At 34.8% G+C, this 23674-nt stretch overlaps 1 pseudogene; it reads right to left on the reverse strand.

Moving 5' to 3' along the window:
* Positions 1 to 5669: 5669 nt before the first annotated feature.
* LOC145263486 (U2 spliceosomal RNA) lies at positions 5670 to 5805 on the reverse strand (annotated as a pseudogene).
* Between the last annotated feature and the right edge of the window lie 17869 nt (positions 5806 to 23674).

Genomic DNA, 23674 nt, shown 5'->3' on the forward strand with positions numbered 1-23674 from the left:
TTGATGGCATATGCCCCCGAGATGAAACTATGAAATCGTGGATTTTCTTATCTGAAAGGGACCGGAAGTGTGACAACAACGTTATCAAGTTTTGAGAAAAAAAAACATCTCCAGATATGTGAAGAGCACAACAGACACAAGCCGACATGCACGCATACGGACGGACACACACACACACACACACACACACACACACACACACACACACACACACACACACACACACACACACACACAGATATACAAATGATAAACGGATGTAGAGAAAGCGTATCTGATCATATCTCAAAACCTTCATCTGCTTTAATATTAAGTTTGTATTTGTAGTAATATCTACAATCTCCTACAGCGCGCATACGAGTGTGTGTGCGTGTGTGTGTGTGTGTGTGTGTGCGCGCGCGCGCACGCGCGTATGTGTGTGGGTGTGTGCTAGACGCCTCAAAATGTTTTCCATACATTTCATAGTCAATATATCCCGCCAAAATATGGATTTTATAGGTGTTCTATTTTGGCTACGTCACTTCCGGCATCTCCCACCTGTCTACTACAAAGTCGAGCCAGTCAAGTAAGCGTACAGATAGATAGACTCAAGGAGGCAGATAGAACTGGAGCAATGTCGATGGGCACAAACTTTGATATATCTATCTTCTATACTCCTATAAATTTGGATTTTTTTTGTGTGTGTGCATTAATATTGTATTAAAAACCTTTTTTTTCTTCTATTTATTTAAAAAGAAAACGGAACTTTGTCATAAGATGGGTCGTGGAATTGCATTAATCTGCAAAAGATCTAGCTAATATGCATATTCTTTTAAACAGTCATTTTAATTAATTCCATATAAGTTACTGAAGTTGTCTTATGAGATTATCATCTTTACTTAACTATTACGTGTAATTATATTTATGCAGATATTCTACATGATTTATACTTGCGTAATATTTGCATAAATAAGTTATAGTAAACACAAACCTCTTTCTATACATATTTATGTATGCGTATATATATTTGTTTAAAAAATTTTGTCTACCAGACTCCTTCTAGAGTTTGTAGTCTACAGACATGAAACTTAATATATGGGGCATTCGAACTTATGCGAAACTTTGGCATTTTGGGTTTTAGCCGGGGAAAATCGGTGCAAAATTGTGAAAATTAGAGATATGGAATTTACCAGGTGAGGATTGAACGACGGCATTACGAATATGCATGCGTAACGTAATAGCTATTGATTTATGTTTTAATTTTTAGCCTTGCGGCAAACGTGTCTTCTTAGCTCAGGCATTAACGTCAAAGGAAAAATTAAATCGTAAGCTAAACGTTTTGATTTCGATTCTCGGTGGTAGCGCACAAGTCATTTTTTAACTTTTGAAATCATTACTATGTATATATAAATATATATACAGTTATATATATAAATATATATATATATATATAGTTATATATGAGACAATTTAAGGAATCGCTTTTGACATCGGAAAATAAGTACGATTTCTTCTGATTCCGATACTCCCAAAACGTTCAGATTTTTTCTCGATTCTCGATTCCGATTTATCGTACCAGCACTAGTATCTATCTATCTATCTATCTATCTATCTATCTATCCATCTATCTGTCTATATCTATATCTATATCTATATCTATATATATATATATATATATATATATATATACATATATATATGAACTAATATACACAAAGAAATACACATTAACATATATTATTACACACACAGAAATATACATAAATACATAAATACATCACAAAAACATATATATATTATACACCCATATATAACAAAAATAAAAATAATATTAATAAGGATTTTAACGAGCCTAATAGTAAAACCTACACTTAAATCTCTGTATGCGTATCAATACCAGCATACATATACATACATATAAATGACCATATATATATACACAGATACATAAACACACACACATACACACACATATACGAGGGGCGTGCAATGAGTAATGCCCCTGACCAACTTCCAGTTGTCTGATCTAGCTGAAATTTTGCATGTGCAATGATTTACATCTCTACGGGTTATGTGGAAAATTACAGCTCTGAACTAATTGTGGTTTCTGTTTTACAGGTGTTTGAACTGAGTCAGGTGTGAAATGGAGCCTGTTGAATGTCGAGCAGTGATCCGGTTTTTGTATTTGAAAGGACGCACACCACAGGAGACTTTTGATGAAATGAAAGAACAATGCCCTTGGTGATATGACCTTGTAAAACGCTGGCATCGTGAATTCAAACATGGCCGGAAGTCTGTGGAAACAACTCCCAGACCTGGTCGCCCCCCTTCTGCCATTGATGAGGCATCTGTCCGTCAAGTTGAGGCTGCCATTTTGGAAGATCGGCGCATTACTATTCGCAAAATAGCCCAAGATGTCAAGATTAGTACAGGGTCTGTGGAAACTATCATTCATGACCATTTGCATATGCATAAGGTGTCTTCCACGTGGATTCCCAGGTTGCTCACACCATTCCAGAAGCGAGAACGCGTCGAGTGCTCAAAGGTGAATTTGGAGATGTGTCAAGAAGATGAGTCAAAGTTTTTCAAAAGACTGATTATACAGGATGAAACCTGGGTCCATCACTATGATCCAGAGACCAAAGCACAGTCAATGCAGTGAAAGCACTTGGACTCACCACCTCCAAAGAAGGCAAGGGTGCAGCCCTCCGCTGGCAAGGTCATGCTCACAGTCATTTGGGACCAGGACGGAGTAGTTATAACAGATTTCCTGGCAAAGTGTACCACAATTACAGGAGCCTATTATGCTTCACTTTTGAGGAAATTAAGGGAAGCTATCAAAATCAAGAGGCGGGGCAAGATCAGCAAAGGTACCCTCCTGCTGCAGGACAACGTTCCGGTCCACAACTCGCATATCGCCAGATCAGAAGCATGGGCGTGTGGTTATAAAATACCCCCCCCCATTCTCCCTACTCTCCTGACCTTGCACCCTCTGATTTTCACCTCTTCCCAGCCATGAAGTTGTTTTTGAAAGGAAAGCGTTTCCCAGATGATGCAGCCTTGATTTCTGAAGTCACGTCGTGGTTGGAGGACCAACCTGAGGTGTTCTACAAAAACAGTCTCCAGAGCTGCATCAAACAATGGGAGAAATGCATAACTCTGGGTGGTTCCTATGTAGAGATAGACTAATAACTGTGCCAAGTTTCGTTGCTCTACTACTATGAGAAGTGGGTCAGGGGCATTACTTATTGCATGCCTCTCGTATATATGCACACGTAAATACAAATGATAGTCAAAACAAACAAACAAATAACCTTATAGTCATTACGTATGCATACATACATACACTCACTTACACACACATATATATACCTTAATTTATGAAATATATATGTTCGATATTACTGAATACGTATTCATTTGTGGGATTACTGTCATAACTAGTGAGACCCGTGTGCCGGCGTTGCCCGGGAAAGTATATTAAATCACGAATTTTAAGGTCCAACATTAGATACAGGAATGAAGAGAACGATGTACAGTTATTGTTAATATTTACATATATATTTATTCTCGAATATATAGTACATTAAAAAAAACAACAACAGCAACATGTTACGCGAAAAGAAAGATAAAAAAAAAGGATAAAAATTACTACCAAAAGAGTATCAGAAACTCGCCATGAAGCAAGCGAACAACTAAACTCGTTTCCACCAATAGCAATGGCCAATGACTCTTTATCTGAAAGTACATTCTTTAAACTCCTCGGCCTAACGCTCTCAGGAAACATGAGTTGGAACAATTACATCGAGAGTATCGCCAGGACCGCTGCGAAGAAGGAAGGTTCTCTCTGTCGTGCTAGAAAAATACTAACGCCCGAAAGTATCCTATACCTCTACAAGGCCACCATTCACCCGTGTATGGAGTATTGTTGTCATATTTGGGCCGGTGCCTCTACCACTAGTATTTCGCTCCTAGACAAGGTTCAAAAGAGAATCGCCAATCTGATAGGTCCTGAACTGTCATCTAAACTTCAGCCCCTGTCCCATCGAAGAAATGTTGCATTCCTCTGCCTTTTCTTCAAGTACTTTTACGGTGAATGCTCTGACGAACTGCAAGCACTTGTGTCCCCTCGACGTAAATACCCCTGACAAAGCCGACAAGTAGCTAAATCCCACCCCTTCACAGTAGAGATTTATAGATGTAAGAAAGCCTTCTACTCCAGTAGTTTCTTCCCCAGGACAGCTAGACTTTGGAATTCCTTGCCGGGATCCTGCTTCCCCAACTGTACTGACATGCAGAAGTTCAAGTGCAACGTGAACCGACATCTTGCTGCCCAACTCACTACACAGTACCCCTGAGGTCCATGTCCCTGATAGTAGCCCCTACAACAAAGTGGCAATATGCCTTTTTTGGGGTAAAAATGTAATTAAAAAAATGTTGTGTTTTGAAAGAAACAGCTTACCTTATATGCTTATATATAATAATGTTTATCGGCTGTTTTCATTTGTAAAGTAATCCATTTTGAATAAAGTTAATGACGGTTGTCAGGAAAGAAAACGCGCCTTTTTAGGGCTTTCCTCATCCTAGTTTGTCTTTATTTGTGTTCTTGTATATGATCATGTTTTTGAGGGTGTATTTCGTAGCATCTTGCAGATAATATCGTGTCACCAGGAGAGAATACGCACCGTTTCAGGGCCTTTCTCTCTACGACTTGTTCGCGTATCGCCCCCTCCTACTGGTGTGAAGCCACTTATTTGAATTGCATTTCAATAAACTGCTTAATGCAATCAAAAAAATAACGTTTGATAATGAAGCGGTTCCTGTTACAATCAATGGCTTTGTGCATGTCGTTCAATGTTTAAAGACTACGTTTGACATATTCGTTGAAACGAGCTTATCTCGAAGAAAATAATAATAATAATAATAATAATAATAATAATAATAACAACAACAACAATGATAATAAAATTAAATGTATATATAGGTATATATATATATATAATGATATATATATAATAGAATTAAATGTATATATATATGTATATATATAATGTATATATAAATATATATTTTTTATCATATATATGTATATATATATACATACATATATATATACTGTATGTGGATGACTATATATATATATATATATATATATATATATATATAACATTAAAAAATATACATATACATAAATAAATTAATAAAATTATTAAATAAATGAATAAATTTACTCACAGAGTTAACTACACCATAGACATTTGCTACCATATCATGCGGTATCCCTTTTCGCCTGGCGCCACATTGCGTATTATTTAGTTACCTATATGAGACGTTACCTTACTGCAATTCTGGAAAAGGTATGTAGAAACTAATTCTCAACTATAGATTCTAAAATACATTTGTGTATTTTGTTTGGTACTTCTACAGAATTTCACCCGAAATAGTATTACAGTTCGTGTTATTTGGATTCTTAGGACTACTTTTCTCATCTTGAGTTTGGTTTCAGTCGATGTAACCTCCGACCTTCTTCAGGTGTATCTTGTTGAACTCAGGAATGTTTCTGGCGAAGTTGTGAATTTGGACGGAATTTCAAACGGAATACTTTATTTATTTCACGGGGGTAGCATGCTCTTTTTCTGTCAGCCATGACTAGAGAGGGTTAGACACCAGGGTCGTTTTTTAACGTGGAGAAAAGGTACAAAAATAAAAAAAATTGTCTCAGTCGTGAAGGACTGTTCGTCCACTGAAAGAGAAGAAGAAACGGAAGTGCAGCATCTGAAGAACAGATACTACACTTTGATCTTGACCAAAAGGCCAAGATCAAAGTGTAGTATCTGTTCTTCAGATTGTAACCAAACTTGTGTTTATGTTTTTTTTTTATCAGTAATATTTATGCATCCAAAAATATTTTTCAAGTAACGCAAATAAAAAATCAATTAAACTCAAACAACAATAAACAACGCAGTAATGCTTTGTACCCGCCATCGAAGAATTAACGGCAGTCAATAACTGAAAGTTCCATTTTTATTATAAAAGACTGTGGAATTCAATCGAGAACATGAATAATGGACGTGATGTTTTACTTCCTCCCGCCGGACAATGGAAACTAATTTTTCAATGGCAAACATTTAATTAAATTTCAATTCGTAAAAAGTCATATCAACGAGGGCGACGCTCAGTTAATATGCTGTTTTAAACTATGCGTGCGCTTTGGAGGCTTGGTCACGGCCGGAGGACACTTTGACATTCGTGACTGTGCCGCCCGGAACTCGCTGCCCCTTGGTCTACCGACACCATGCTCGTATATTAAACATATAAGATTCACATAAATGAAAGCGAATGTCTGTGTGCACATGCGTGTTGATTTATGTTTATTTGTGGGTGCGTTCGTAAATAAATTATGACAGATTAGAACCAACAGCATTAACATTAAATATCATCTAGTGTCGTCATGTGTGTAAATTTCAAAGGCATCTAATACACGAAATTATGTTAATCGAAGTTTAGAATACTAAAATAGTATTTAAATTGAACATTTTATATTTGATTCTATCTAGCCAGTGAGATACACATATTTTAAGTATATGTCTGATATATAAACGGTTATATGTCTGTCTGTCTGTCTGTCTGTCTGTCTCCATATTTTCAAACTATTTACTCCAGAACTAAAAGTCGCAGAGCGGCGTTAGGGGCCTCAAATGATTGGATTTTTTTACGGGCCGTTTTCTTTGGAGGGGGGGTCTTTAACCGGTTAAACTTGTTTTTAAGGGGGTTAAAAAATGGATCAAAATTAAAAAAAATCGTTAAATATTCATCTTAGTTTATTTCTATTTTTTTTTAAATCTGATTAGTCACGGTGGGTCAGTGGATGCTACAGCTTCGGTTTCGATTCTAGCTGATCGCACATAAACAGTTTTTTTTTTCTTTGATAGTATATACGAAATCTGAACAGATTGCAATATCATATTTAACCGTATTTTACGTTCCGGCAAAGCCAGGCGCCCCCTCCCTAGTTCTTCATATAAAAATAGAAATTATAATTTGTTTCATCGATAATATAGTCTGTTCGATCCGCTGATTTTTTTTTTTTTTCAGTAATAAGTCTCTTCTTTCTGATCGAAGTTTGCAAGTAACTCTAAATGATATCTCTTCATTCTTTCTTTTCATATTGATGCTAGTATTTTCCAGGGTTCTATTCTAGGACTAACGCTGTTTGTATCAATGATCTTCCATATAAAATTACTAAGAAAATTAGTATCTATGCTGGTGATGCCACTCTGTATACTTGCGTTGCTTCTCGCCCATCTCCCTCTAATCAGTTGGAGCATGCAGCTGGTCTGGGCTCAGTTGTAGATTAAGGTAATAAAGGGCTTGCTTTTATTTGATCCGCTTTAGACTCAGCTTGTGTCTTTCAATTATAGACGTGTCCCTTTTTCTTCCTGCGATCCTAATGGCTGGTATTGCTCTTGAGGAGAGGCCGACTGAAACTTTCTTTCTCATCAAATTTTTCTTAGAGTTCACATATTAGATCCATTGCTCTTTTTTTTTCTTTTTCTTTTTCTTTTTTTTTTTTTTTTTTTTTGCTTCTCTTAAAAGTAAGCTCTCTCTATCGCTCGAAATACTTTATCACACATGAGGCTATTTTCTATCTCTACAAATCTACTAGAAGACCATGTATTGAGTGCTGTTGTCATGTTTGGACTCGTGAATTAGTGTAAGATATGAGAGTTATTCATTTATAAGGTGCAGAAACGTATTTGAAATTTGATTGGCTTCCGCCCTTTCTCCTTCTCTGCAACCTCTCTCTCTCTCTCTCTCTCTCTCTCTCTCTCTCTCTCTCTCTCTCTCTCTCTCTCTCTCTCTCTCTCTCTCATGAATGTGATGTTGTTAGTCCCAGTCTTTTTTTTTTAAATAAATATTGTTATGGCATGTGATTTTTTATCTCCAGAATTGTTTGAACTATTCACTGCTTTTTTGTTCCAGCTCGTTTTACTCGTTAGTTAGTAGTCTACATCAATTCGCTGTTTTGATATCTCATTGTAATACAATTTTCTATTCAAGTAGCTTTTTTCAAAAAATTACAAGCTTCTAGAACTCTCTTCTTGGCGACTGTCTTCCTCCTATCTGTAAAGTTTGGTCTTTTCAAGACTAAGGTCAATAGGCATCCCCTATCTTTGCAATGATCATCTTGCGTTCTTGTTAGCTCCTTACATCAAATGGTCATATGCTTTGTCTGGGGCGATTCCCATTGAAAAAAAAACATTGATTACATTTAGGTACATTTTTACATTTTTACCCATTCAAATTTTTTGTCACACAACTGTGGACAGTTACTAACATTCTAATTATTTTCATTAAAATATATTTAAAAGCTAAAGATACAAAATAACTAAGACTATAAAATAAAAATTATAATGCAAACGCTTTCGAACTTAATTTTACATATAAGAACTTATAATGTTGTTACGAAGTGCTGTAAGTAAGTTTCCAGACTTTTTCGTATGCGCGCCTTTATCAATAGTACACACATGAAACTTTATTCCCCTTCGAAGTAATCTCCTCCGGCTGCAATGCACTTGTTGTAATGTTCCAACAACTTCTGGAAAGCCCCATGGAAGTCATTTTTGTGGGAGCGTGTCAATGACCCTCGTCACGACCTCTTTCATCTCCTCAATTGTCTCATAACGACACTCTCTAAGGTTTTCCTTGAGCTTAGGGACTAACCGAAAGTCACTAGGAACAAGGTATGGATTATAGGGAGAATGAGGAACTGTCTTGATGCCCATCTTGGTCAAATTGTGACAAGGATGGAGTTGTGGACTGGTGCATTGTCCTGGTGGAAAAGCTACTGACTCGATTTGAAGAGTGCTGACCTCTTCTGACGGAATTTCTTTCTGAACTACCTTAAAACCTCAACATAGTATTCGTCGTTGACTGTCTGTTCAGTGCATGTAGATTATGTACGTGCTATCAAAAAAAAAAAGAAAAAAAAAGGTCACCACAAGTCTGGCTGGATTTGTACTGTCTGACTTTCTTGAGTCTGGGAGAGCCAGCATGCTTTCACTAAGAACTCTGTCTCTTTGTCTCTGTGCCATAGCAGTAGATCCAGCGTTTATCGCAGGTCACCAGAACATCAAGAACTACAGGGTTTTAATTCTTCCTTGCTGCCATGACAATGCTTTTCTTTCTGATCTTCTCTTCTTATTCGCGAATAATTGTATTTACAGTTCCCACACTGACATCAAACTGTGCACTTATTTTCTCTATAGGTACACAACAGTTCTTATCGATGAAATTCTTTATTTGGTCAATCAACTCTGGTGTTCTGACTTCCTTACTCCTCCCAAACCTCTCATCATCCCTCACAGACTCCCTCTTCCTTGAATTTCTTATGCAACTCAAAAATTGATGTTCGATTCATGCAAGAAGGTCCAAAATCAGTTTTAAGCATTCCATGCATTTCTCTGGCATTTTTTAAATTTTTAAACATAATTTTATTGCATATCGTTTTTCTGAAGTGTCCTTATGTCTAGATTGCATTTTTGAAATTCACCAATCAGGCTTTGGTAGGGTGTATTCCAATTCTTGCTGTAGCTGTTCATTTGAACTTGAAATCATAAGAATTGGTTAGTTATCTCATACGATGTATAGCAATAACATACTGAATTTTCAAGAGTCTGTGACAATTTTAAATGCCTTTACGAAAACGTCTGAAAACTGATTAAAGGCACCTCTTTTACATATTACTTATATTTCCTTATTGCAAATTTTCCCTTTTCGTGTTTAGCAAATGAAAATGTCCTTCTCGCATTCAACATTATTGTATTTTTTTCCTTTTTTTACTTAAGGTGTATTTGCCGAATATCATGCAAGAATTGACAAGAAAATGAAACGGTATTTATGCAGAGAACTACCCGACTGAAGCCAGAGTTTCACTGGCGTTTTCCAGCAGATTCCTAACATCGAAAAGGGAGGATAGTTATAACTATTAAGGTGTAAATCGATTAACGCATACGTACATATATATTTATAGATCGAAGCCTTTATACGTTTTAGATTTTTAGTCTCTTTTTTTTATCCATCTGGCGATAGCTTGAATTGTAATAACGTATGTTGAAACGCTAAATAAGCACTCTAGGTGAAGCGATTAATAATTTGGTTTCGATTTCAGCTATTAGCACTCGAGTTTTTTTTTTTTTTTTTTTACTTTTAAAATCATTACAATTTAAGATTCAAAAGAGGCTTTTGTTTTGTTTTGTTTTGTTTTTTGTTTCTTTACGTCAATTTTTTTCAGAATTTAACAATTTATTAAACAAAAGTTGTCTTAAGAATCTGTTTATTGCATTTCTATGATGTTTGGATGGTGAGGGAACCCTCCAAGCATTGTTTAATTCTGTTGAAGAGGGTTTCATCGATCTTTGCTATATGCCTTGGGCTTTCGATCTGCATGAAAATTTTCCAGTCTGTGATAGTATGCGTGAAGGAAAATAAGCTGCACTCGAAAGAAAGAAGCTTAGTTTTACAGCGTTGAACGTTACGATCCATTTCCGGTCCTATTCAACTACAGACTTGTGGTCATTCTCTTATCGCCTTAGATATGTGTTCATTCGTTTTCCCCTTGTGTCTGTTATAGAGCGTTTTGTCATCCGCAAATATACCCATCTCGGAGACAACTTTATCAAGAAGGTCATTTATGAATATGAGGACTAATAAGAGGCCAAGGACCAACCCCTGTAGTACTGGATAAGGCAGGGAAAGGGACTGGCACGAATGTCTTATGAAAATTAAATGGTATACTGGATGAATAGTTAATATCATCGAATCCTTTTTATACAAAAGAAAATTCTAGGTTGCCTGAACATATATTATGCACCCATATATATATATATATATATATATATATATATATATATATATATATATATATATATAAGCGAGATAAGACAAAGATTAAAAATCAGATGAAAAATTCTGATAGATATTACTTTTTCAATATGTGTGCTGAAACGCAAAATACGTGTCTATTCACAGCTGAACATTTTGCTAACCGCATTTCATTTTCTCTGATGATATGAGCCATTATTGAAAATCCATGGATTAAGGAAATTAACATCACCCCCTTCTATATATTCCTTTTGTCAAACAATAAATTTTTAACTCGAATATATGTGTCTATATTTTGATTTTCAGAATTTAACTTTAACCACTAAAATTACACACACACACACACACACACACACACATACATACATATATATATATATATATATATATATATATATATATATATATATAATAAAATAATAATGAGTATTTTAACGAAGCTAATAGTAAAGCCTACTCTTATGTGTCTAAATACCAGCATACATATACATGCATATGAATATAAATATATATACACACATACATAACACATGTATGCCCACGTAAATACAAATAATAGTTTAAACCAATCAAGCAACCAACCAAGCAACCTTGTTACTGCCAAAACAACATGATATAAATGCGGTTGTACCACAAAGGTCGGTCCTTGGACCTTTATTATTCCTGATATTCATAAACGATCTCCCTACTAAAATTCTCTCCAAGATAGGTACATTTACTGGTGATATAACGCTCTATAATAGACACGAATGTACACATATCCAAAGCAATCGCTGAAACCTTAGAGAATGACGCCCAGCCCGTAGTGAAATGGGGACGTAAATGGATATTAATATTGAATGCTGCTCAGACTAAGCTACTTTCCTTTAACAATAACAAGAAATCTTCTAAATCACTGATTGTCATGACTGATAATTCACTAGCTGAAAGCTTTTCGTTCAAACTACTCAGCTTAATATTCACGGACAACATGAATTGGAACAAATGCATTGAGAACATTTCCACATGGTGGCCTCCCTCTAACCTGCTAGAAAATTCCTCACGCTTGACAGGCTCCTTTTTCTCTACAAAAGCAACCATTCGCCAATGCATTCATTATTTTTGCTGCATCTGACCTGGTGCATTTCCCACTAGCATCTTCCTCTTAAAAAGAGTCCCAAAAGAGCCTTCAATTTAATAAGTTCCGCACTATTTGCCAAACTCCAACCTCTGTCTCATCACTGCAAAGTTGTATCCATGTGACTGCTTTACGAGTATTTTAATGGAATGTGCTCCGACGAACTAAAAGCATTTGTACCCCTTGACGTTAATACCCCCGGCTAACCAGAAAAGCAGCAAAATCCCACCCTTACACTGTAGAGATCCCGAAATGCCGAAAAGCCTTTTATTTTAATAGTTTCTTCCAACAAACTGCTAGATTTTGGAATTCCCTACCGGGTTCCTGATTTTGTGATCGTACTAACATGTAGAAATTCAAGTGAAGTGTGGACAGACATTTTTTTTTACATAGGCATCACCACATTATCAAGGCCAAGAGGCCACTCAAGGATAAGGGTTAAAGAGTGTACAGTAGAAATTGGACAATATAGTAATCATTAGTAATGAAAATTTGGTAAATTTGATAACTTATATGGAACGGCTCATCAAGAACTTATTTACGTTAGACTTGAAGACAACCATATTGTAGTCAGCCGGAAAGCAGGAAAACGGAAGACAATTCCACAGCGTGCAGTTCTAAGAAAGAAGCTTTGTTCATGGAATCTACGTTTAGGTTTAGGCACAGATAAAGAGTGGGGGGAATTATTGATAGTGTTTACAGCTAGACGAGTGTTTCTTGTGAAAGTTTGGCGAGGGGGGACCATAGATTGAAGCTCAGTCGAACACTTTCCATGACATATTCCTGCTCAACTCCCTACATAGTATTCCTGTTTATTTGGTATTAAATAGTAGTCATTTACCTCTAACTGGTACTATACCTGGTTTGGGATGATAAAAAAAAGTGTAATAAAGAGCTGTATAAATATTGTTGGGGGGGGGGTCATAAAAAGATATCCGCTTTTGTGTTATTGTTGAACAAGTAGAACATATCGTCAGCACAACGAAAGTAAACACCATGTCCTTGAAAGCCAGATAGCAGACCCTATTCATGTAAACCTGTAAAAATACAGCGAATGCCGAACAAACTGCAGCTACATGAAAAAAAAAAAAGCAATGCTCTTTGTGTAAAAAAAAATGGAGCTTAGGTCGTTTGGACAATATTTAAAATTGTAATTTCGCATACCCATCTCGGCAGTAGGCAATAGCAAAACGATGAGAAGCGCTGCTGTCGCCTGGGCGATCGAATTTCACTCTTGGCTTGAAGAAGTTGCAGGTCCAGCTACACTAATGAGCTGTGATACAGCGAACCAGTACTGCATGTGGATGACTATATATACGTATGCTTCTAGACTAGTGATTTAAAGGTTATGAGGGTTTTTGAATCATGAAAAACGATGTTACTTTTTGTATTTAATAATAATAATTTTCGATACTTTTTTGTGACCATTGGCTTGAAATATAAAAAATAACAATAAAAATATTAAATTCAAAAAGTAGCATCGTTTTTCATGCTTCAAAAAATCCTCATAACTTTAAATCACTATATATATATATATATATATTTATATATATATATACATACATATATATATATATGTATATATAATAGATAGATAGATAGATAATTCAAAATGGCGTAATAGAAACATATCATAAGGTATTTGCAGATTCTCTTCTAATTTTCGAATTTTAATCATGTCAAAACGCACTTTATTTCCTTTTGACGGATTGATTGTTGCTATTTCTTCTGATGAGTTAAGGGCATAATAGATTCACTGATTGATATAATAATTAAGTGATTGATTTTGCGCTACGAAACAGATACTATCAAGAATTGTACATGTCAACTGAATTAAAGGAACAAATTATAAAATGATGGTCAACATCATGAACTTTGGAATATAGTCTTTTGTCATTTATTCACTATATATATATATATATATATATATATATAAAATTATTCCCAACTTGCATTTAGGTAAAAATGCGCTTTCGTATGAATAATTGAATTCGTTCAAAAAGTATCGCAAAACAAAATCAAATAAATAACATCTACGTAAATCGCGATACATTCAGCAGTCGTGCGAGATAACCCAGTGGTAGAGGTTTGTACTTCTTACCATGGGGTCCCGATTTCGAATCTCGCTAGATTCAGCCACTGATGAGTCGTAGACGACGAAACACGTGTCAGTGGATAATTATATGTTAAGAACTACACACACACACACACACACACACACACACACTGGATCCACTACAAAGCTTTACTTTAGATATGTAAGCACTTCGAGAATTAACTAGTTTCGCTATACGTTAGTTCTCCCCTTGGCCATGAAGCAATCTACCTTGAATATGAGCGGGGCGTATTCCTACGCTCCCTTCTTTTCTTTTTTTTTTTTTGAAAATGGTTTAAAATGGCTTCCCCAGTAACGAACAGCAACCGGAGACATGAAGACCGTCCATGATTGTCCATGACTGTCAATAAATGCGATTGGCTTGAAGAGCACACACAAGCGTTTGATAAACGACTTGTAAATCTAGACGATTATATCAGAAAGGACAGGAAAAGAGTTGTTTTACGCATGCGCATGCTTTGCTATTCCGGATCCGTTGAGAGAGTAATTAGCGATGGCGGTCGTATTCCTTCCTCTCGCGGATTAAATAAACAAACAGGACAGAATAACAAAGATGGCCGACCGGTTTCCATTTTCCCAGATGGCCTTAAGGATCGATTACCTGAGAAAGAAGCCATCTCGCTCGGAGCCCTCCTCATCTTATTTGTCACGCGTCGTCTTTCGTTCAAGCAGTTTCGTGTATCCAGAGGATACATTGAGTGAAGGATGGAGACTTAAATGTCCCTGTTTACAAAATGATTTAAAAACCAATGAAAACTATTTAATTAAAAAAAAAATAAAAATGGCTGACGCATACGACGCATTACTACAACTCTTTCCTCTAAATGTCAAGAGATGGTAAAAGTTTAGAATAGTTAACATTCGAGAACTTGTAAACACAAAAAAACAACACATAATTTATGTAAACTATATGGGAATTAAATTTTCTGCTAAAACCTATGTGTATATTAACCTGTGGAAATATTGTTAAACGGTGACACTCGAAAGCTTTTAAGTTAAAAAAGGGTAAAGTCATTAAATACCACGTTGAGTTGATCGCGAGAAAATAATTTTGTGGAAGCAGTGGACATGTTTTGTCTTTTTTTTGGGGGGGGAGTAAATAATATTACACTAGGAATGATTTCGAGTTAAAATTTATTTTATTTTACGCATCTGAACTCGACAAATAGACAATACAAATCTATAAACATTGTGCAAAGAATAATAAACATGGCGGTATTAGGCTTGTTATGAATATGGATTATCTCCTCTTTGATAATCCAAGCTATACATTTCCGCTTGTCAAGTAGACAAGTAGATTCTAAATTGAATAAAAGATTACTAGACGGAATCTTTTGTCCTGTTTTCCATACAATTTATTCAATTAATAATGGAACAATTTATGCAACTGGAGCGATTTACAACAGATCCAGAAAGCGACTCAGTCGAAAAGTGCTGGAAACATTGGCAGGAGACATTTACAAATTTCATCGAGGCTCTACATTCAGAAAGGCCCTGACGTCCCATCAATAAGCGTGCGCTCCTAACCAACTACCTGTCAATTAAATTATCTCGGATTGCGTTACCTACGAAGAAGCAATTGATGCACTGAACGCTACATACATAAAGCATAAAAATTAGATATTTTCTAGACACCTATTTGCGACTCGCCGACAAGAATCAGGCGAAACATTGGACCATTTCTTTAAGTGCCTTTTGACACTGGCAAAGATTGCAACTTCTGCCCAATGACGGCATTAGAGGCCCAAGAGCAACACATCTTGGATGCCTTCATTAACGACTTACGTAATAGTCAGGTTAAGACAACGCCTTCATGAGAATAAGACCCTTACACTTAGAACAGCTTACGAGCAAACCTATGCCATCAAATGTATGATACAGCAGTCTAGTTCTTATTTAAAGCCAGACACCGTGGGTGCTGTGCTAAACTCATCTGTTCCTACTGCCCCCTCCCCCTCGTGATGATAGTCTGGCGAAGCTTCAATAACAATCGGTCACTACCGCTTTAAAAGGGGACACTTGCTATTTTTGTGGCTTATCTAAACACCTACGAGTTTCATGTCCTGCCAGAGATACTCGTTGTCATAAACGTGGAAAACTGGTCATTTTTCAAAGGTATGCAAGTCTTCTAACGCCCTATACAAAGCCACTCGTCAAAATACATCTGTAACTTTAGCCGCCTCCCTTGACCACCTTCGAAAAACTACTATAAAAGTGAAAAATAACGGGAGATCTACGAATGCTCTGCTCAATAGCGGGAGCTCAGAAATTTTTACAAAGACGGTTTGGTTTAAACAAACAAATTGTATTTTGTCCCCTCCCCCAGCAGGGTAACAATGGCAAACGCGTGATTATCTGCCCGTGGTTAATGTTTAGTGGATTTATTATTTAATGACTTCTCTAACCCTAACCCTAACCCTAACCCTAACCCTAACCCTAACCACTAAATAATCCGTAATGAAAAATTTTTGTTGAGAAATAATGCTGGTACACGATTTTTTTGCAGCAACACTCAAAGATTGAAATTCCGTTTGGCGGTTCAATGCCCGGATTGAAAATTTGTGGATTGGCGACAGCAAAAATTCAGTATCGTCACTTTTCGAAAATCTAACAAAAAACTGCAAACCCATAGCAGTGAGAAGCAGACGCTTTTCTTATAATAATAAAACATTCATTGACTCTGAGATAAAAAGCTACTCGAGGAGGATATAATTGAGCCTAGCAAATCTCCCTGGAGGGCTCAGATAGTTATAACCACTTTTGAAGACCATGAAAAGAGAATGCTTATAGATTACTCCCAAACCATAAATAGATTTACTCTTTTGGACGCCTTTCCACTACCCTAGAAATGATAAGTAAAATAGCCAAATATCGTATGTTTAGCACTCTGGACTTCAAAAGCGTGTACTATCAGCTCACGATTAGACGTAGAGACAGTTATACCCAGTTTTCGGGGCGAACATTCGACGATATCAACTTCGCAGGATTCCTTTTGGCGTTAAAAATGGGGTAGACAGCTTCCAAAGGATAGTAGACCAAATCATAACGAATGAGAAACTGGAAGGCACATTTGCGTACAATGACAACGTCACAGTATGTGGTCATAATAAAAAAGAACACGATGAAAATCTCAGACGGTTCATGTCCGCCGTCGACAAATACAACCTTACCCTGAACGAGGACAAATGCTACTGTACATTTCCGCTTGTCAAGTAGACGAGTAGCGAGATTCTTAATTGAAAAAAAGATTACTAGACGGAATCTCTTGTCTTGTTTTCATTACAAGGCTCATTGATCGCAATGATCTCGTTGATCGAAAAAGTGAAACGCCGTAATCCGAAATGCTATCCAACTTTTTTCTGTCTCTTAATTCAACATTTTTCTCTGAAACTACAGGGCCGATCTGGCTGAAATTTTGTATGGGCTTTTGTTACGATAAGGTAATATCACACAAAATAGAGAACAAGGGAAGAATTCAAATAGCAGCATAAAATATTATTTATCAGAAGATAAAACCCTTCCAATTACTGACGTTGACAGCATAACAAAGGTCCGTCAGCCTATCCAAGTATTAACTCCTTAATTAAAAAAGGAATGTAAAATCCCGAAAAGCGGCAAAAGATCCGTCATAACTACGGACGGGATTAACTAATTGACATGGATGAATTATTATAGAATCAATTATCTGTTGATTAATATATATTATGTCGAATGACTTGTCTGGTGGACTAATTCGCAAAAAAAAAAAAAAAGAAATAATAATTTAATGATAATGTCGTTCATCAAATCCCGTCTGTGTTTGTTTACAATATCACGTCAGCTGATATTTGGCTTGACGATGAAGACCACAGAAAATTCACTTCTGATTAATGTTTAGTCTTAAAATATACAAACGAAGGAATGATTTGCGGCAATGTTAAATAGTACCTCTTCTTTCGTCGTAAATTTAACTCCTTAATAAGAAAAAGTTAAAACAAAATTGTGAGGTACACTTGGGTTGGACAGGGTATCATTCGATCTATAATCGAATGTTCTACAACTCAGCTATATCTCCAGATGATAATAAATCTGGGGGGGGGGGGTTAAGAAGAAATGATTTGCTGAGATTTGATTATTTCCCTTGGCCGGTGTAACGTAAAATATTCCCCTTTTTATTAATAAACGAGAAAAGACTATTTTTAAGATCGAATTTTTTCGATTTTTTAGATATTTATCGGATAGATTTCTGTAGAAAACATATCTTAGGACACTGCAAAACATACAAATTACATTTGTGTGAAATTTGCAGAAGATAGACTCAGCTGTTTCGGAGTCTATGAGGAGTGGAACTCACACACATACACACACATACACATACACACACAAGTGAATTTTATATAAGAGTGGATATTCTTAGATGTTTTTCTTTTGTTGCAAAACAAATCGGTATAAACGCCCACACCTTAAATGGTATAAGTAGAACCGAGATTTCGGTGTAACTATATCGTAATGTTGAATACTAAATAGCCAAACTGTTTTCAGAATCATGAAAATAATGCTTTTTGCAAAGGGGGAAAAGGGCAGAATCAATAAAAATGTCCTCTGCATAAACCCAACAATTGTCCTCTACTATTTTTAAATCGTTAGAGCGTGTAAAAAATGAAATGAAGCAATAGTTAATTTAGATGCATCTCAATAAGCAACTAGAATTTTCTTTTGTCTGTTACACTTACATTTGAAAAATCATTTCTTTTGTCTGTTTTACTTAAATTTGAAAGAGCAATTATTATTTTGTCTGTTACATTTACATTTGAAATAGCAATTATTATTTTGTCTGTGACACATTTGAAATGACAATTATGATTTTGTCTGTTACACTTACATTTGAAATGGCAATTATTATTTTGTTTGTTACACTTAAATTTGAAAGAGTAATTTTACTTTTGTCTGTTACACTTACATTTGAAATAGCAATTATAATTTTATCTGTTACACTTACATTTGCAATAGCAATTATTATTTTGTCTGTTACACTTACATTTGAAATGGCAATTATTATTTTGTCTGTTACACTTAAATTTGAAATAGCATATTTATTTTTGTCTGTCGCACTTACATTGGAAATATCAATTTTTCTTTTAACCGTCACACATACATTTGAAATAGCAATTATTATTTTGTGTGTTACACTTACATTTGAAATAGCAATTATCATTTTTTCTGTTACACTTAAAGTTGATATTGCAATTTTTCTTTTGTCTGTTACATGTGTATTTCAAATTAACAATTTTTCTTTTATCTGTTACACTTACATTTGAAATAGCACTTTTTTCTTTTGTCTATTACACTTATATTTAAATAACAATTTTTGCCTGTTACACATAGATTCTAAATTATATTTTTCTTTTATCTGTTAGACTTAAATTTAGGATTGATTTTTTTCTTTTGTCTGTCGCACTTACATTTGATTTATATTTAATTTTAGTTATTTTTATTTCTTTGTTACGCTTAAATTTCGAATTGCATTTTTCATTTGTCTGTTACACTTACATTTGGAAAAGCAATATTTCTTTTGTTTGTCGCACTTCAATTTGGAATTTTAAATTGCATTTCTCCTTTGCCTATAACACATGCACTTAAAATAGCAATTTTTATTTTTTGTTACCGTAACATTCAAAATTTCATTTTGCTTTTGTCTGTGACACTTAAATTTAAAACAGCATTTTAAATAGAGTTTTTATTTTTTCTGTTACACTAGCATTTGATAGTAATTTTTCTTTTGACTGTTACGCTTACATTTGTATTTACAATTTCTCTTTTGTCTTTTACATTTATATTTGTGAATAGGAAAATTTATTTTGTCTGTTACGCTTATATTTTATTAGCAAGTATTATTTTATATGTTATACATACATCTCAAGTAGCAATTTATTGTCTGTTACATTTATTTTTGAAACAGTAATTTTTCTTTTAGCTGTTATACTGCATTTTAAAAAGCATTTTTCTGTCTGTTACACTTTCATTTGAAATAATAATGTTTCTTTTGTCTTTATTAAAAATAGTACACTTACATTTGAAATAGAAGTTTAACCTTAGTCTGTTACATTCATATTTAAAATATCAAGATTTTTGTCTGTTACACTTACATTTAAAATACCATATTTTGTCTGTTAAACTTACATTAGAAATATCAGACTTTTTTCATCTGTTACACTTACATTTGAAAAAGCAATTTCTCTGTTACCTGTTACTCTTATACTTAAATTTATCAATTTTCTTTTTTGTCTGTTACACTTATATTTGAAATAGCAATTATTATTTTGTCTGTTACACTTAGATCTGTGATAGAATTTTGCATTTTGTCTGTTATACTTACATTTGAAATAGCAATTTTCTTTTTTTTCTTTTACACTTACGTTAGAAATACCGAATTTTTGTCCGTCAAACTTGCATTTGAAATTACATTTTTTTGCCCGTTACAATTGCTATTTAAATAACAATTTCTTTTTGCCTGTTACACTTGAACTTTAAATTAACAATTTTATTTTTATCTGTTACACTCAGATTTAAAATAGCAATTTTTTGTCAATTGCAGTGAGATTTGAAATAATTTTTTCTATAATGTTATATTTACATTTTAAGTAGTAATTGTTCTTTTGTCTGTTATACTTTAATTTAAAACAGTAATTTCTGTTTGTCTATTACACTCCCATTTAGAATAGCAATTCTCTTTTTTCTGTTACACTTACAGTTGAAAAAGCAAAATTTTCTGTTACACTTACATTTGAAATTACAAACACTGTTACACTCACATATCAAATAATAATTGTCTCTTGTCTCCAAAATTTCTCCAAAGAATATGATGGTTAATCAGTGACAGTTAAAGTTGTAACATAATTTTGTTGGTTTGTCACGTTTATGTAACAATTCATTTTCATCGATAAGCTTAAGAACGAAATAGACTTCTTTTATACTCTCTCTGTGTTTGTCTGTGTGTTTGTGTGTCTGTATGTTTGTGTGCTTGTGTGGGTGTGTTTGTGTTTGTCTGTGTGTGTCTGCCTATGTCTGTGTCTGCGTATCTATGTGTGTCGATCTGTGTATCTGCCTATCCCAGTTTCTATTTCTGTGTGTGTCTGTTTGCCTGTGTGTGTGTGTGTTTGTCTGTTTGTGTATCTTCGTGTGTGTCTCTGTGTATGTGTGTTTATTTGTCTGTGCATCTGTTTCTATGTATGTTTGTCTTCTTGTGTATCTACATGTCTATCTATCTGTGTGTTTGTCTATCTCTATGCCTCTCTGCATGTATGCCTGTACGTGTGGGTGTGTTTGTGGGTCTATCCGTGTGTTTTTGTGCATGTGCGTGTGTATTTGTCTAGGTGTCTGTATGCCGCTCTGTCTGTGCGTCCGAATTAAAGACAAATAAAACATCTGTTGCTCGACTGGACATTGTTTGACCAGATTCAAACCGACAGAAAATGATGTATCGATTATTCTATGATTGGTTTTCAATCATCTGCGTCCGCTGCATTCGATAATTACTTCAATAGTCAAATATATGCTTTCAATGGCCGAATATTTATTCTAGTAAATTGACATCATTCTGCCTCCAAAAACAATGGAGTTGCACACAGAACGCAAAACTTGGTTAAGTGAAGAGGAAAGGTTGACTCCCCTCTCTATGTCACTGTTATAGTTCACTCTTTGTGTACACCAATCGTTTTTGTTTAGACTACATATAAAAGAATAAAAGCATAGCTACATCCTAAGATCCAAATATATATTTTCTATGTAAAACAGCTCCTCGAACATGTTAAAAGTTTGGTACATTTATTTTTAAACAAACAACAAAAATTTGCAAAATTCCAAGGTCTAAGGTTTTTTCATCTTACCAATAATCCCCCCCCAAAAAAAAAAATAACTAACTTTGATACATTTTACAGATCTGTTTCGTTACAGGAAACAATTAATATTTGTATGCCAACATTGAATATTTCTTCCGTGGACTCGTCAGAAAAAAAAAAACAGAAAGATAAAAATGCATATAGATAAGCATAATATGGAAAATTCAGAAAGAAACAATGAGCAGCCATCTTGATTTGAAGTCTGTTATTTGGGAAACATTGATTGACAAAACCAATAAAACATTGGACTTTGGGATATAGCAAAATTGTTGTTAATATGTGTGTGTGTGTGTGTGTGTGTGTGTGTGTGTGTGTGTGTGTGTGTGTGTGTGTGTGTGTGTGTGTGTGTGTGTGTGTGACAAATGAGAAGAAAAACATCAGTACCGTCTGTCTAAATCCAACAAAAAGGGGACCAATCTTTCGCGCTTTTATGTTGGGCTCTCTTCAGCCTTTGTTCTCCCTGAAAAAGAAACCAAAGTTTAGTTTCCTTTGTGTTGGGTTTGAAACCGACGGAACCGATGTTTTCCTAATCTTCTGTGACGCACATATATAAATAAATATTACGCTCTTATATTGGATTTTCTTTATAATCAAGAACTTTGCTGGGATTCTTTCCCATAAATCACACACACACACACACATTTTCCAACGCAATAACTCTGTCAATTTTCAGTCTACAGACTCGAAATTTGATATACAGGGTACTGAGATTTGGGAAAATATTTCTAACCCGTGTTCGGCCAGAAATTTGCTGTTAAGGGGTCAAAGTTCAACGATTTGACCTTTAAGAACTCTGCCAAACTCCTCCAACAATTTTGGGTCTAAACACTTGAAATTTTAGATAGAGGTTCCTTGGACATGGATCCAACTTACTAACTTGATTTGAGCCCCAAGTTGTAAATGTTAAGGATTCATAATAGGGGTAAAAGTTAAAAAAGTTCACCGCTTTTTTCTTTTTTTTTTTTTTTTTTGCTCAACGTACACCTTCAAACACCCGGACAACCCCCGGCTGAAGTGCTAGTATATATATATATATATATATATATATATATATATATATATATATATATATATATATATATATATATATAAATTTATAAAATATATATTGCGATTAAGCTACACTGAATATTCCGCGTTTCATCCACTCTAGGACTCTTCAGGCTTATGCGCCTTTTACCCCTATTATGAACCCTTAACATTTACAGCTTATGCGCATAAGCCTGAAGAGTCCTAGAGTGGATGAAACGCGGAATATTCAGTGTAGCTTAATCGCCATATATATTTTATAACTTACTAACTAGCTCTCCCTACGTATTGAGCACTTTTGAAGTAAATACTTAAAGTTTACGCATAAATCTATACTTTCGTATATTAATTTTATGTAAGTAAATTAGGTAGTTATATATATATATATATATATATATATATACATATATATATATATATATATATAAGTGAAAATGTCTGCGTGTGTGTGTGCGTCTGTCTCTCTGTTTGTGTATATTTCCCTACAATATAATTCTGTCAATTTTCGTTATACACACTCGAGATTTGACATACAGAGTATCGAGGTTTGGGAAAATCTTTTTAATCCTGTTTCGGCCAGAAATCTTGTTGTTAAGGGGTCAAAGTTCAACAATTTGACCTTTGAAAACTCTACCAAACTCTTCCGCCAATTTTAGGTCTAAACACTTGAAA

The sequence above is a fragment of the Euprymna scolopes genome, chromosome 38 (assembly GCF_053919585.1).
Source record: "Euprymna scolopes isolate OS-2025 chromosome 38, ASM5391958v1, whole genome shotgun sequence".
Lineage (NCBI taxonomy): Eukaryota > Metazoa > Mollusca > Cephalopoda > Sepiida > Sepiolidae > Euprymna > Euprymna scolopes.